Source organism: Poeciliopsis prolifica, unplaced genomic scaffold (genome assembly GCF_027474105.1).
Source record: "Poeciliopsis prolifica strain line A6 unplaced genomic scaffold, Auburn_PproV2 SCAFFOLD054, whole genome shotgun sequence".
In the NCBI taxonomy this organism is placed as follows: Eukaryota; Metazoa; Chordata; class Actinopteri; order Cyprinodontiformes; family Poeciliidae; genus Poeciliopsis; species Poeciliopsis prolifica.
In genome coordinates, this window is record NW_026562429.1 from 1877293 (window position 1) to 1893633 (window position 16341).

Below are 16341 nucleotides of genomic sequence, written 5' to 3' on the forward strand. Positions count from 1 at the left end.
TTTCAAGCTAACTAAAAATTAATTCCTCTTTTTATTTATTGAATATCCATTTATACTTCTTTTATTTTACATTTTATTTTATATTCATTTGAGTTATTTTTTATTTACTATGCATATTCATGCATTTGTAAGCATTTTATTTATTTTTATCTATTTCTTTGTTTTTTTACTTTTGTTTTATCTATTTACTATCCAGATTTTTTTAAAATAAATGTCAATATTTTTTCTATTTATTCATTTTATGTATTCATATCAAATTATTAGTTTTATTTTTTATTTACAATCCATGTTTATTTTTTGATGTTTTTACTTATTTTATTCATGTATTAGTTTTATTTATTTTTATTATTTTATCTATTTACTAGCCACATTTAAACAAATTTTGTATCTATTTATTCTTAATTTTAGTCATTTATTTTATAAAGCACGTTTGAATTAAAAATAGTAAAAGTACTATAGTTCTAAAACACATCAAAGAACACAAAAATAATAAAATAAAATACATAAACTGTATTTTCAAGAGAAAAAAATGAATCATGTCTAATATTTAAAATGGCACCAATGAGCTTCAGGTTCGCTGGTACAACCAACACAGGATGGATGGATGAATGGATGGATGGATGGATGGATGGACGGACGGACGGACGGACGGATGGTAAATCCTGTTTCTCCAATAAAAGACGAGTTAACGTCAACCCGTCCTCCTCTGTTGTGATGGAAATGATGTTGATTCTCCAAATTCAAATCACTCTCAATACTTCTCATCCTGAGCTTTTAATAAAAACATTACAGTGTACAACAGGATTATCTTTCCACATTTTCCATAAAACCAATTACGAGGACAGTGGTGAATGTCTCTCCTCCCAGAGGACGTCCAACGTCTCCGCTCCCTCTGGTGCTGCTTTGCTTCTGGGGTTGCAAAAAGCAATTAAAGGCGCCACCTGTTTCTCCGTTCCTCTGCCTCCGCTGCTGGATAATTGGAAACCTCTGTCTATTGGTGTTGGCACTCGACCTCATCTGCAGCTGATATTTCACACAACTGGCCCTTAAAGCTGCCAAATGGAACCAAAACTGAGCTGTGAAACTGTTTTTTGGGCTTCTAAATGGTCTAATCTTTTGTTGTAGCAGAATCAGGTGTTCGCTGACGTTTGGGAAACTTTCCGTTGAAACTCTGAGGAAATCTATGGCACAACAACAGGAGTTTTTAACTTATTAGGGTTCAGCTGTTTGGAACTAATTAACAACGTTTAGGGATTGCTGTACATGCAGGCAGAGCTATGAGCAGAGACCGGGCAATCAGCATCCATCCAATCAGCATGATGTCACTTCCTCTTTCATTTAGTTCCTGACCTGTGATAATTTCTGTCAGGTTTTTTAACCTTTTCATGTGTTTTGAACATCCTACTGTTCATCCATCCATCTGAACATCCTACTGTTCATCCATCCATCTGAACATCCTACTGTTCATCCATCCATCTGAACATCCTACTGTTCATCCATCCATCTGAACATCCGACATTCATCCATCCATCTGAACATCCTACTGTTCATCCATCTGAACATCCATCCATCTGAACATCCTACTGTTCATCCATCCATCTGAACATCCTACTGTTCATCCATCCATCTGAACATCCGACATTCATCCATCCATCTGAACATCCTACTGTTCATCCATCCATCTGAACATCCTACTGTTCATCCATCCATCTGAACATCCTACTGTTCATCCATCCATCTGAACATCCTACTGTTCATCCATCTGAACATCCTACCGTTCATCCATCCATCCATCCATCTATAGATTCTTCCACTGATTTCTCTGAATATGAAGTTTTGTTTTAAGTTGTCCATCCACCCATTCATCTGTTCATCCAAGAGCCTGCAGTGCATTAACCGAGTTGCTTTTATTTCATTAAAATCTCTCTGATCCTCTTTTCACACCGTAAGCCGTAGTGCTAACCTTTACGGTTTTTAAGGCACCGTCAAATAAATGATGCAACGCTCTCATCACTCTTCAGGTCCAACTCTTTCTGCTTTAGCTCCAGCTAACAGCTGGACGTTCCTCTGCAGCATGAAGCCAAATAAAGCCAGTTTGATCCTGGCCTTTGCTTATCTCTTACTCAAAGAGGATAAGATCAACCAAATGCCAGCGTGCTACACGACTACAAGCCCTAAATACGAATAATACACTTACACTGCAGCAGAAGAGCTTGTACTTTCAAACCATGCCTCTTCACTGTTTTATCTTCAAGGCCAGATGGGACATATGGGACTGCTGCAACCATTTTCAATATCAAGGAGCTCTGATTTGTTTAGATATGCTGATTTCCAAGGTTGGGGAAAAAAGAGGATGCATATTCATACGCAGAGTTCAGAAAAACAAGGAAAAACAGAAAATTATGTCAATAAACTTTATGGCAGAATAGACATATTTCAAAGTTTATTAGCTTGTTTTTAGCGTAATGTTAAACATTCATAAATGCTGAGCTTTTTACTTATACAACTGAAGGAAAAAGATGCATAGTTTTCATGGCCTTTTATACCTCTAAATAAAAAATGTAATCAAAATATATTCATGTGGCACCTTTCAAAGTCTGCAAACTGATTTACAAAGTAACAAAAACATAAAATCTTACAGTGCAAATATCTTAGTTCACTTGAAATAAGACAAAACTAACTCAGAAGTAACTTTTCAGGAAGATAAAGGAGCTTGTTTTGAGTAAATAATTCTTTAGTATTGATTTAAGAACTAGATCAAGTTGCAGATTATTTTATTTCACATGAGGAAAATGTTTTAAGTGAAATAATCTGCCACTTTTTCACCCCTAGACTGAGTGAAATGTAACTTGACTGTCTTAATTTGCCCATGAGTAATGCAATGAAGCCAGCTAGCTAGCTAGCTACCACGGGTATGTTAGCAGCTAGTTAGCGTTAGCTGCAACCACCTTGAGTCACAAAAGGTAATAAAGATATCAAACTGTTACCTGACACAAAAACCTCCAGGAGAAGTAAAGTACATGGAAAAAATGACATTAAATATTCCTGCCACAAAACAATTCAGGCCAACTTAATTTAATATATTTTAAGGCCTTAATTTTAGATACATAGACTTAAAAAGCTTTTAATTTTTTCAAATTCCAAATTTATTCTCATAATTGTATTATTTTGTTTCTTAGCATGACACTAATATTCTGTCGTACCTGGAAATATATGCTTCAATTTTTGGACAACCATTCATCCTTTTTCTTCACTCCAAATTTTCCCCTCCTTTGATTTAACCTTTCAAACAAACTCCTAATAAGAGACATTAATGTCTTGAAGGGGTGTGTGATAATACATTTATAAGGTGTGTGAATGTTCTGGTGTTTTTCTGCTATGGTGTGTGTGTGTGTGTGTGTTTGTCTGTATTTGCTGGATGTGGGACTGCTGGCAGCGATTGCCCCTGTTTTTCCCATTTCCCCTCTGGCTAATCACTAGAGTCCCTGTAAATCCTCGGTATCACCAAGGGATCAAGAGAAGGCCTCAAAGCCTCAGGGAGCCTATTTCCTCTGAGAGCAGAACACAAACTGGAAAGCTGCTTGATATATTTGCTGGCCCGGGGAAGGTCCAGACTTCAGGGGCAGAGAAAAAGATTCTCCTCAACGCGATGCTGGGAGGTCTCCATTACGGATATAGCACATCCGACTTCACACACAAGGAGAAAGAAAAAACTTTGAAAACGGTGGCTGCTGTTTCAAGAAACAGATTATTGTGACAAACAGAAAAAGAGACATTTCTATCAGCTGGAAAAGGAGAGAAAATGTAAGAGATAGCATCGTGAGACGCCTCGCTCTAGACCTTCATTTTGAAACTGCAGTGGCTGTTTTCCAGCCGCTGCGGTTAAACAAAATAATTAGTTTGGTTTGGATCAGCCACCTCGGGGGTTGCTGGATTAGCTCTTGGAGGACAGCGTTCTGATGAGAGCCGAGATATACTGCCACACGCCCAGCACTGAGGAGCTTTTGATGGTTTTAAAAGCCTTGAGCGAGTGACAATTACAGCCTGCATGGCAAACAGGGTCAAAGGCAATGAGAGGCGGCGGACGCCGAAGCGGGAGGTCACCGGGGAAACAGCCGGTTGTAAAGCTGGGCTGTACATCGGCGAATAATGGAGACGAGGGAGAAGCGGGAAAAGGGCAAAACGGACTCCTGACGTAGTCCCTGCTGTAAAACCAAAAGAAAACACCTTCAGATGGGAGGTTTTTACAGGCTAATGGACACAAAATAACAGCATTTAACTGTAGCTTGAATAGTGAGGAGCAGCACAACGGGAAAGCAGATCCACTGAACACAATCTGAAGAGTTTATAGAGTCTGGGGGAAAATATCTGCCCCGAAAATCAGTCAACAATAACCGAAATAAATAAATGTGACTTCAAACAAGGTCTTTAGCATTGTTAGCAGCTAACAGTGAGCTATTATTACTGTAATGAGAAGTTTGGCTCATACCTGTTGAAGTGAGTTTTGCATATTCCTGAAAAAATAATTTTTATATACTTTTTTTATAAAAATTTTAACCAACTCCATTAGAACAACCTCACTTTCCTTTCCACAGGAATAAGACTTTTTTAAAAATGAGATGATATTTGTAACTATAGAGAGGAGGTTCAGGGAGCCATTTTGTTTTTATTGGAGGGTGACCTGTTGGAGCACTGGGATTTAAGTTAGCAAAAAAGAAACAACTAATAAAAGAAAATCCAATCAAACTTGCCCCTTACACTGCAACCTCTAGTTGGATGTTACAAAAGATGTTCAACATTAGGGACAGCACAGCATAACCTGAGCACAAACCAAAGCACCAGGTTCTTTGGTTGAGAGACTTGCTGCAGTGAGGTCGACTTCAGGTCAGTCCAGCCTAAAGCAATAACTTTATCCATGGACTCAGTGTACCAGGAGAAGGATCTTATTCAACATGAAATGAACAATATAACCTCCTGGTGATTTTTTATAGAAGTACACATATTATTTTGTATTAAACCTCATCCTGGTAATAATACCTATTATTTATTTTTTTTTAATTTAGCTTGTTGGATGATTAGGGATGAATAGTGGCCAAATATTGTACTGTAGAAACTTTTTTTTCCTTCTCCTTAAACGTAACATCAACACACAGACAAAACGGGTGCAATCACATCGGTTAAGAAAGTCCGGTTTGTTTCAGGAGGTGTGAACGTGTAATCAAACCAAAAATGTTAACTCTATTCACATGTTCAGATGAATATGTGAACAAAAAGTGGATTGGAGATCGGTTAAAAAGCAGGAAGTGGACTACAGTGCAAGGCATTCTGGGTAAATGCAACCAAAACAAATGCGTTAGCATAGCACTAGCTGGATAAGTGTTTTGTTGTCTTTACCAACAACAAAACAACCACGAAAATCTGATGCTACTCTATTTTTAACATTTTGTGAAGGAGAAAGTTGCACTTAGTGTTTTCCTCACTGAGGTTTTTGTGTAGTTTCCTTCAGTGGGTGTTGCTACAGCTCCCCCTCTGGTGAGGAGGGCAATGTGTTTTTCAAAGGGTTTGCTTTGTTTCACAGTAAAATGAAAACATGAACAGCAGCAGCTGAAAATGTAACAAATTACTATAGAGTCATTCCATGAGACGCGCACAAATTAAACTGATATTAAGTTTTCAGCATTAAGGACAAAGTTAACCATCAAATTTACAGAAATATTTTAACATTAGGTTGTTTTTAAAGTAAAATCTTTAAAAATTACTATGTGAACTAGTTTTATCCTGAGAAACTTAGATTAATCTCTTAAGTTATCTGACGGTTTAGACCCTATTTAGTTTTAAGTAGTGATTTCCTCTAAATTATGCAAACAGACTCTTTATCCTGCCGTACTTTTATTGTTTATTTTTGAGCATTTCCTTCTTCCTGCTGAAAACACTTTAGCTAAACTGGCACTTCTGCTGAAGCGACGCATCACAGATTATAGTTTCATTTTAACTTTTCCTACAAGAGCTTGCAAGAGTATTTTCTGCAACATTTGATGCGTCAGATTAGCCTCTTTGAATAATCAGCGTGTTTCAGAACCCCAAAAAGACGGAAAATGTGAAATCCAAGCACCAAAACACTAAAGCTGCATTTGGTATCAGATCAGAGACAAAAAGAAAAAAATAAAGCTACAATTAACATTGAAAACAACACGTTTAAGTTTTGAGTCAGAATCAACACAGAACCATGTTTGATTCCCTAATTTGCATTGGAAAATAGGATTTTTATGGAGAAAAAGAGAAGCTTCAAAGATTTAAAAACATTTTAACTCAATTAGAATCAAACTAAAACAAAGAGCAGAAAAATTACTGAGCCTTTGTAAAAAAAACGTCCTCAGTTGAACTGGTCTTAGTAATATTCTCAGCCTCACTTCTTCCAGGATGTTTGACAAATATTCTTCAAAGAATAGTTTTGCCATTGACGAATATTTCTGACAGATATACTAGATACTAGATCACTCCTTCAGCATACACGCTGTATGGAAATTAGACTTAAATTCATTTTTTCTCCTTCCTCCCCTCTTCATCCCAGAGATGTCGTGCATGATTTTGGTGGCAGACAGACAAGAGTAAAAGAAAGAAAAAATAAAATATAGATACATATATATAAACCCAAGGGGATAAACACGATGGAGGTGGAAAAGTCTCGACAGGAATCCGAAAAAAAAGAGAAAAGAAACAAGACTTGCAGGAGTGTTTTGTAAACAAACATGTTAAATTACTCGAGGACACGTTGGGGAATATTTTAACTTTCATCGTTTTGCTCATGTTGGCAGTGAGGAGGGAAAATGGCACCTGGAGTTTTAAAGAAAACCGTCAGGAGATTGGATGAAAATTAGGATTCTTTTTATTCCTTCATCAGGCTTTAAAAATTTTCATTTTTAATGGTTTACATCTTATTTTATAGGAGATTAATTGTGTTGAACTTCCAGTTCAACAGCCCTGGCAGCAGCTTATTTGGATTTAAAGAGACAGAACGTAATAAAACTGCTCATCCTGAAACAAATCTTATTATCTAAGAATGATTTTGAGCAAAAAATACAATGAACATGTTTTGTAAAGACCTAACCTGTTCATCTTTAAAGCTCAGATCCAGAGGTTCTGATTTAAAAAAAACAAAATTGCAACACAGCTCATTTACTTGGAGTTTCAAAGCTGAGCCTTGCAATGAAGTAGAAACACAGAAAGGCTGGATAGCTGACTAAACTGGAATCTACATCCCTTCGTTTTATCATTTTCATTCAAATCAAAGTTTGGTTTCCCATGTCAGTGTGGGTGTTTGGTACCGTTGGTTCCTGCTGCTATAGGACCCGTTTCTCTGAGTCACCCCAGAGTGTGGAGAGTGCACACCTACACTTTAATTCACTCTCATTTGAGTTCAACTCTGGATTTATTTCTAAACTGTAACTGAAGTGCGTCTTTATCCTGTCATGTCACCTCCATAAAACACTGCAGTTTTTAGTGAAAAATCCTGAAATTGATGAATGTCTATTGTATGACAATTTTATGTGCGTGTAGTTAACATCCTCAATTTCAACATTTATTGAACGTTTATTTGTTATCAACGCATCAGCTGCTGTGGTTCTCCTTCACATTGGAAAAAAAACAACCTAATTTAAAACCTGTTCCCCTCCTTGCCTGTGGGGGCGCCCTACTGAAAACCATAAAAGAAAATGACACCAAAACCTCTGAGGAAGAATCTGAGCACAACTTTCTTTTTCGCAAAATCTAAACAAAAATGGAGTAGCATCAGATTTAAGTGGTTGTTTTCAATTACCAATAATTTCTTCCAGTAGTTCTAGAATCTCCCATTTATTTCTAGTTGTTTACCCAGAATGCCCTGTGCTGGAGTCCACCTTTTCTATCTAATGTAACGAGAAAAGTTTAAATCCCATTCTAAAACATCTCTGTGCTTTATAAAGCTAGATATTTAAAGAGAAGAAGCAAAAGCAAATGAGCTGGATTAGCAGTGCTGAATTGAATGAAACAACATAATGAATAAACTACCTTTATTCAGTTTCACCCCAAACCAACACAGCTGTAAATTCAGGGATAATCTTTATGGAGCCAAGCATTCTGGGTAATATTATACAATAATGAGCATCAACAGGGATTATTAAAATGTAGTTTCTGCCTAAAAACTTGGTGATATTCTGGATTTTCAGCAGATCTTTGCCGGATTACTGTTCCTGTTTTCCAGGTTTTGGGAAACAGACGTCGGTCCGTTTGTTTTAAACTGACAGCTTGTTGTGTTTGCCTAAATTAAAACCTTGAGAAGCTGGCGTGTAAAAACAATTTGCGCTCTAAAAATGAAAGACAACCTCCAACTGATTGCTCCGGTCCAACCGGTTCACCCCAACATGCAATCCAGCTGGTGGAACGACCTCAGAATCAGTAGTGATTGTTTCTACCTTCAACTTGTTATTTATTATCAACGCATCAAAAACAGCAATTTGGAGGAACCCAATCCTAAAAAAACAATCTAGCTGCCATTTTACCGCTATATTAGATGACCCACATCAATATTAACCACAGCTATGGAGCAGGAGCAAAAATCAGTTATTATTTGTGCATTAAGAAAAATAAAAACACATTTCTAAGCGCCTGTGAATTTGTTCATCTTGAATTAAATCAGGTAGAGAAAAAGACAACCAAAAAACTGCTGATGAAACTGCAGGGCAACATCATTGGGACTAATATGAACATAAGTTTAAGCATTTTAGAAGAACAAGGAAATCCTCACAAAGTGATAATTTTCAGAAGTTAAGGAGAAATGAGAGCAAGAGTAACTTTTTTAGTCTGTGTGTCTGGAAGGATCTCTAATGAAACATGTAAAGAAACATTTAATTATTGCATTTGTTCAACATAAATGCTGCGTCAAACCTTCTGGCTTCACTTGACTTCTTAGCATTTTTGCTATGCCAGCATGAGAAGCAAAGCAGGTTGATTAATTTGACAGAAAGATGAGCATCAAGAAAATATGCATATTTATATAATAAATGAGTAAATTTCCTCCCAAAAAGATTTTCAACTTTGAAACTCAGGAATTTCCAAGTTTTCCTTGAATGTTTCTGAAATGTATCTCAAATTTTGACATTTTTTTTCTTGCAAATTTTCAACTTTTGAAACTCAGAAACTTGTAAGTTTTTGAAAAACACATTTTATTTTTGAAAATTTTTGAGTTTAATCTAAAAAATTCAGATTTTTTTGTCACAAATTTTTAAACAGAAAAATTTCTTGCCTTTCTAGATGAATTTAAAAATTTCTGCTTTATTCATTTTTCTTCTATTTAAAACGGTCCTAATGCGGCATCATAAAAAACAGCTCACATGTTATAATAAAAAAAAAAAATTTTTTTTGTATTTTTGTTTTCTCAAATCCCGTCTATCTTTGAGCGCCACCTAGTGGCCTCCACATTAAAAACCGTGCTGTAACTGATTCTCTTTGCCTAAATATTCTGAGAAAAAAACTTTAATTTCAGACCCTGAACTCAAGTGGAGTTGAATTATACAACAGAAGAAAATTAAAGTTTTATAGTGGTGTAGTCAAAGTCCAACTCAGAATAAAAAGTGAGCCAAAATTCATTCAGTGATGCAGTGACCTGTAGTGATAACTTCCCATTTAAATAAAGCTAAAAAAAAGGCTTAGCACTGTGTTTCAAACTGCTAAGTGTCTTGGTAGGTGCAGATAAATATCCTCTATCCTTTGAAAATTTATTCCTCAAAAGAAAAAAAACAAAGTATCAGATTTGTGACAAAAATCCTGAAGCTGAAAAATGGCTTTTCAAGTTAAAGCGGCACGGTATACATCTTTACTTCATGGATTATTCATGCTTCCTATACTTGTCACAGTCTTATCAACATTGCAAACACATAGAGGGTGAAAATCAGCCTCCCTTCCGGCCTAATCAAAATGATCATCCTGCCGCCCACGCATTGAATCTTAAACCAAAAGAAAGAAATCAATACCGCTGGCGGAGTACACCCAGTCAGTATCACAAAAACAAATTCACGGCCCATGATTGCAATGACCAAGGATTATAAATTGAAGCTCTACGGAATAATAATCTCCTTTTTTTTGCTCTTCCTCAATGAAACCAAAGGCGGGAAGAGGACTGGCTCGCGCAAACCTCCACCTACACCTTGAGTCCTGGGATTTGTGCAGAGTAGGAGTGCTGATCGTATTCAAAAATGTGTGCAGGTAAGCAAAGCCTCGCGAGGAAGCCATACATTAAGTCATGGTATGTGGATTTTTCCTGCTTAGTCAATGCATTTGTTATTGTTGTCATCTGCAAACTCCTCTCCCAAAAGCCAGGTTGCAGTTTGGACCTCTGTTAACTACAAAAAAAGTTGATGATTGCTCAAAAACACTAGAAAAAAACAAAAATGTACACACACATATATATGTATAGAGAGAGAGAGATTATAAATAGAAGCAGTTTATCAGCCAAACTGACTGCAGCACAAACTTCCAGTTCTCACCTCTAATTGGCGTAAAGATTTGGATGTATTTGTTTAATCCTTGTGGACAGACTCATTACCTAACAGCAGGTGTGTTAGTCTTTGCTGTCCTGAGATTGTCCTGCAACCAGATGGTCACGAGTTTTCTATTTAAAAAAAAAAATTATAAAAAAATAAAAATACAAGCCTGCAAAGTCATGATGTCCTTCAGGAAGTAGCCGACCTCTGCTGGGCGGCTTCACCTGGGTAGATGTTGCATTCATGTACAGGTGCATCTCAACAAACCAGACAGGAAGTTACACATGATGCACAAAATGAAACAGTATGGATAAACAGTCATGAAATCAGTATATATTACCCTCCTAAAACAAATAAATCTTCAATTTTATGCTTGTAATATGTGAATAAATAACTTCAAATCAAAAGGAAAATAATCATAAAACTGGCTAACTTCTTCTACAAACATTATATCGTAAGTTAAATTTTACTCTATAATGTCTTCTACCAAGATGCTAACGGATAATAACATTATCCGCAACAGCAACAGTAGTTAGCATTTAGGCTAGCGGCTAACTGTTACAGCCTAATTTCTTTCACAAAGATGCTAACTGTTAACGTTTAAACTAAACGCAGCTAACGGTCACTCGAACAGTCGTCAGCATTCAGACTAACTTTAGTCAACAGTTAAATCCTGGCTTCTTCAACAAAGGCGCTAACGGTTGACTAGCATCAGTCAACGGCCCAAATAATGGTAATTAGCACAAAGGCTAACATCACTTACCAGCTACAGATGAACTTCTTCTATAAAGATGCTAACAGTTGATAATCTTTAGACTGATGGCAAATAACAGTCACACTAGTTAGCATTTAGGCTAGATTTATTATGATAATGTGATTTAGTGCTTAAGCTTGTACACAGGATCCATCCAGATAAAACTACCCACAGAAATGAAACTTTAGCATTAATGTAACTGCACCTTTTGTGGATCTGTCCTGGTTCTAAAGTATTTCAGCAACATTTTTGTAACAAACTGTCAGTTTTTCTCTGTTTGGGTTCCAACAAAGTGAAAAGCTTCTGGCCGGAAACACAAAGCATTTGACCCAAGTTGTACAGGTAAACACCACATAAAGAGAAAATAGTATATTTTTAGTTTTATTCAGCTAAAGTGGAGTACAAACAGCTTTAATAATACATAGTTACTTAGTGTAACTCATCTTTTCTTTCCACTGTTATATAAAAACTGGAGCCTCTTCACCAGATCTGTTCCATATTAATGTATTCATAATGAGGGCATCAACGTATGTAAGGTCATGGGCGGATTTACATTTACAAACTGTGAAGGCTATTCCGATTTTCCCCAATTATGGCTCGTCATTTTATGGTGTTATTACTTAGTTCCTCCATTTCTATCAACTTGGACCAAAAGTGAAGAGTTTGGTCATGTTTGGGATTATTATGCTACACGCTGGGGTTCCCACTGGGTTTTTCTTTGGCTTTATTAGCCCTTCATGTGATGTTTGTTACCTTATTTTGTGGTATATCTCTGTTGGTCTTGTTTTCTGGTCCTTGAGCTCTTTTAGTCCCAGCTGTATTCATTCTGGTCAATACTTCGCTCTGTGTATCGATATCTGCTGGTTGGCCCAGTTAAAGGTCAACCCAACAGATGCATCAACCAGACTTTTAAAGGACTTTCTAGTATGTTGCTGACAGCTGGGGGTATTAATGAGGGGAGAGGAAATTTAGGAACAGTTGGCAGCTTTTCCAGCTTTATGTATAGCATAAATTCATTGTTTGTTTGTTTTTTTAACATAAAAATGTTATTTTATTGGTTGCTCCGAAAACAAAGTGCTATCAATAACAACAAATAATTTATAAAATGTACTTTAAGCCTTTTTCATAAAGTCTGAATATTCAGCTGCTTAACATCTTTAATTATTTTTTACTGAAATATTTTTATTGAGATTTTCCACTTTGGAAATACATCATGTGAGTGTCTGAACAAGTTTTCTTTGTTGTTATTACATGACAGTAATTATTCTCTCATATCAGAGAAATAAAAAACAAAGAAAGAAAGAAAAAAGACAGGAACAAAAAATAAAAACAGCTTCTCAAACACAGGGCTTTTCAAGCAAATTACAATTAGATATAATTGTACACGTCTATTCAGCACGGCACCCTGCAGGTTCCTGCAGATCAAAACTCAAACCAACCCTCTGACAAGTCTAAGTCCTTAACATCTTTATTTATTATTTTTTTTGTTCCTCGAGGCTTTTATTTGACTTTTCCATCCACTAGAAAATGAATAGACAAACAAAATCATTCCTAAATAATGAAAATCTAGCAAAGTGACTTGTTTTAAGGGCGTTTTCCAAATACGCTGCTGCTGGCCACGCCCCCAGCGTTACGTGAAACAAAAACACACAAAATGTGAATTTTTGATAATAGTTTAGCAAAGCTTAGTTTCTGCTGTGCTTCCATTTTGTGTGTTTTTTAATTTATTTATCTATTTATTCTCCTGTGAATGACTGAATTTCCTTTTGCACCAATGGAGTTTTTGTCTTTTGTTTATATTTTCTGCTGTTAATTTAAACTGGAGCGCAGTGAGAAAAACCGTAAAAACCGACCTGCTAGTGGAGTCAGAGGTTCTCGGAGCTGATGAATGGGCTGTCGCGCGCCGTAATGAAGAATGAAAGTTGTTCTCATTGACAGTGGAATTAAAGAGATGGACAGGCCAATAGAGTGGATGCTGTTCAACTCAATCAAAGGCCAAATCCTTCACCCACCCGCAGACTTTTCCCTGCACTGATAAACCGACTCTGACCACAGTTATCGGCAGAAACTGAAATTAATTCATCTTTTATTGCAGCAACGTGACCTCACAGCAAACATTTAGAGAATCTTTTTATTGTAGTTTCACTTTATGTTTCTGACTTTTGGTTTGTGTAATTCAGTTAGTTTTCATGTAGAGTGAGGTTTTGTTACTGTTTATTAGTTATAGTAGTAATTTCTTTTTACATGCACAATTCAATACTTTTTTTAATCAAAACTGAGGAATTATTGACTTAAAATAAGCTCCTATATTTTTCTTAGAGTTTACTTGTAATAAGTTAGTTTTGTCTTCTATGAAGTCTACCAAGAAACATGATTCAAATCTTGTTTTTGCAGTGGAAAACCTTCTGTGTATTTATGAAACTCCTACACTGCAAAAACACAAAATCTCACCAGTAATTTTGGTCTCGTTTCTAGTGCAAATATCTTATAATAAGTGAAATAATTTGCCATTTTGTAATCAATGTTAGGGAATTAGTGACAAAACAAGCTCCTATATCTTGTTGAAAAGTTTGTTTTAAGTTAGTTTTGCCTTATTAATACATGTATATTATTAACTTAGATTTTGTGTTTTTGCAGTGGATTTTTGAAATCCACACTGAACAAAGTTTGAATTTGATTTGGATGAAAGCTGCAGCTCTTTCTCCCACGTTGCTCCTCTAATGAATTTGGGTGACCCCCTCCTCCCGCTGCTGTTTATTGTAACTCGCAGACTTTATTACAATAATTATTCCCTCCTTACTGGATGCAGCAAGCTGAAGGACACACACTAATAGCACTAATAAAGTACTTCAAAGTAAGAGAGATGCAGCGTTCCCCTTTCATCATCATCATCACTAAAACTAAGCTCTCACATCAAAACAAGATATTAGAGGATAGTTTCAATATGCTGTTTTTCATTTGTGGTGCAAAGGAAGCTGCTTGCTTTGTTGGATGTGGCGGCTTTGTGTTGGGATTTGGACAGGATTGGAAGGTAATGGGTGGGCAGTGTTGGGGAGCCTTCTCCTATCCCCAGGGATTCTCCTGATGAGCAGGGATTGGACTCATCCGCTCTGTCTATTGATTTGTTTTTGCTCCACGGTCGCCTCACCCCAGTTCTGGACTGGATTTTATTTGTAACTAGTTCCCTCTGATCCGCCGGTTCGCTTTTGTTCTTGTTTTGGTCGTAGATGTAAGGAGGATTCATGCCAGGTAGTTATTTTACCTCAAAGCAGTTGAGATAAAGTTCTTGCTTTAAGATGCTTATCCTTTGGACCAATAAAAACAAAGCACCGAATAAGAGCAAAAGAACAACAGTCTCACTTTTCCAAAACATCTGTTTTTGTGTAAAAAGAACTTTTTAATTTTTTTCACATTTCAACTCTATTAAAATCTATTTTTACTTCATTTATTCACTATAAAAACACAAAATATTACCAAGTATTTATCTAGATGTTAGTGCAAATAACTCAAAAAAAGACTAAACTAATTCACAAATAACTTTTCAGCAAGAACTGACATAAAAAAGTACCAATTGAACTTATAACATGGGAAAAATGTGTTGTAATAAGTGAAATAATCTGGAATTAGTAAGTCTTTATCAATATTTAGGAATTATTTACTTAAAACACATTACTATATCCTGCTGAAAATGTACTTCTAATTTAATTTTTAACAGTTCTGTTAAGAAAATAAAACTTGAAGTTGTATGTATCACTGGTTTAGTGCAGTGCGCCACAGACAAGAAAAATAATGCAGAAAAAATTTTGAATAATAACTTAAAACTGTTCGTATTCTTCTTTTTTCTCACTCTCTGCACACAAACATTCAATACTTTACAGTTTTATGTTTTCACTGTGGTGGATTAGCTACTGCTGCTATTACCTGAGCTAACACAGCGGTGGTTGATTAGCTAATTTAAACACCTGCTCTACTGATTACCTGACGGAGTAGGTTTGTGGGTCGCCTTTTTAAAAATCTTTTTTAACTCAACCAAAACCAAAATTCCACAGCACATCTTCATGTTACGATTGTCATAGTCAAGCTAGCGTAACTGAACTGCTTCCCTCTCCATTGCTGTTTTTTTTCTTGATTAAAACTTTTTTCTGACCTTGTTATCTAGTGGTGTTGGCAATTAGTAGCAAAGCACTGCGTCCCAATTTCTTTATTATATCATTTAGGATTTAGTGCGTTATGTTGACAACTTCACGGCTAAAACCAATGCTACTCATCGATAGCGCACAGCTTTTCACCCTACAAGTTGCTTATATCATGTTGAAAAGTTGTAAGTTAAGTTAATTTTCTCTTATATCAAGTATGATAAGGTATTTGCACTAGAAGTTAGACTAAAAATACTATTTGTAAATAAATTTTACACCCATTTCACGAGTAAAAAATGTTTCACATTGTGCAACCTGCTGTCCACCCCTAACACTAAAAATCTATGGGGTAAAATGTCAAACGCTACTATCCATGTTTTCCTCGCGCTGCTTTGCACCAAAATGAGAGCTGTCAGTTTAAAACGTGATTATAAGTAAACTGGCATCCAGCAGCGTTGAATCCCATCTGTTTTAGTTCATAATGCGGACGGATTCTGATATCTGCTCATCGGCGTATTTGACATCCGTGCCGCTCGCCGTTGCTCCGGGGACGGCTCGGCCAGCAGACGGGTCTATCAGCGCGCTGGACTGTACTCGGCAAAGACACATCTCCTTTATTTTAGCCAGGGCTCCACTTCTGAGGGGCAGAATAATTACATCCAACTTGTTCTCAGCACATAGAAGAGAACAATTCAGACAGGCGCCATGTTGACTTCAAGGCCTGCAGGTTTGCAAGTTTCATGGGCGCTTGTGTGGAGCGGAACGAGGCAGAGCGGATCGCAGACCAACAGAATGCATCAGCAAGTCTGAAGGTCCAGGAGGAGGCTGCTGCATCGCAACTCACAGGAAACAGTGGAATCAAACCACGCAGCTGTCACATCGAAGATGACGCTGCTGCACTGACGTGAACCGGGGTCATGGAAAGTTGGACTCA

General features: G+C 36.6%; 1 long non-coding RNA gene across 1 annotated transcript in view; it reads left to right on the forward strand.

Annotated features, from left to right (window-relative positions):
• Positions 1 to 16341, forward strand: part of LOC129378974 (uncharacterized) — a 129507-nt gene that overhangs the window by 83552 nt on the left and 29614 nt on the right. The window contains exon 5 of the long non-coding RNA XR_008608118.1: positions 10142 to 10239. This is a non-coding gene — a long non-coding RNA (uncharacterized LOC129378974). The remainder of the gene's footprint in view (positions 1 to 10141; positions 10240 to 16341) is intronic.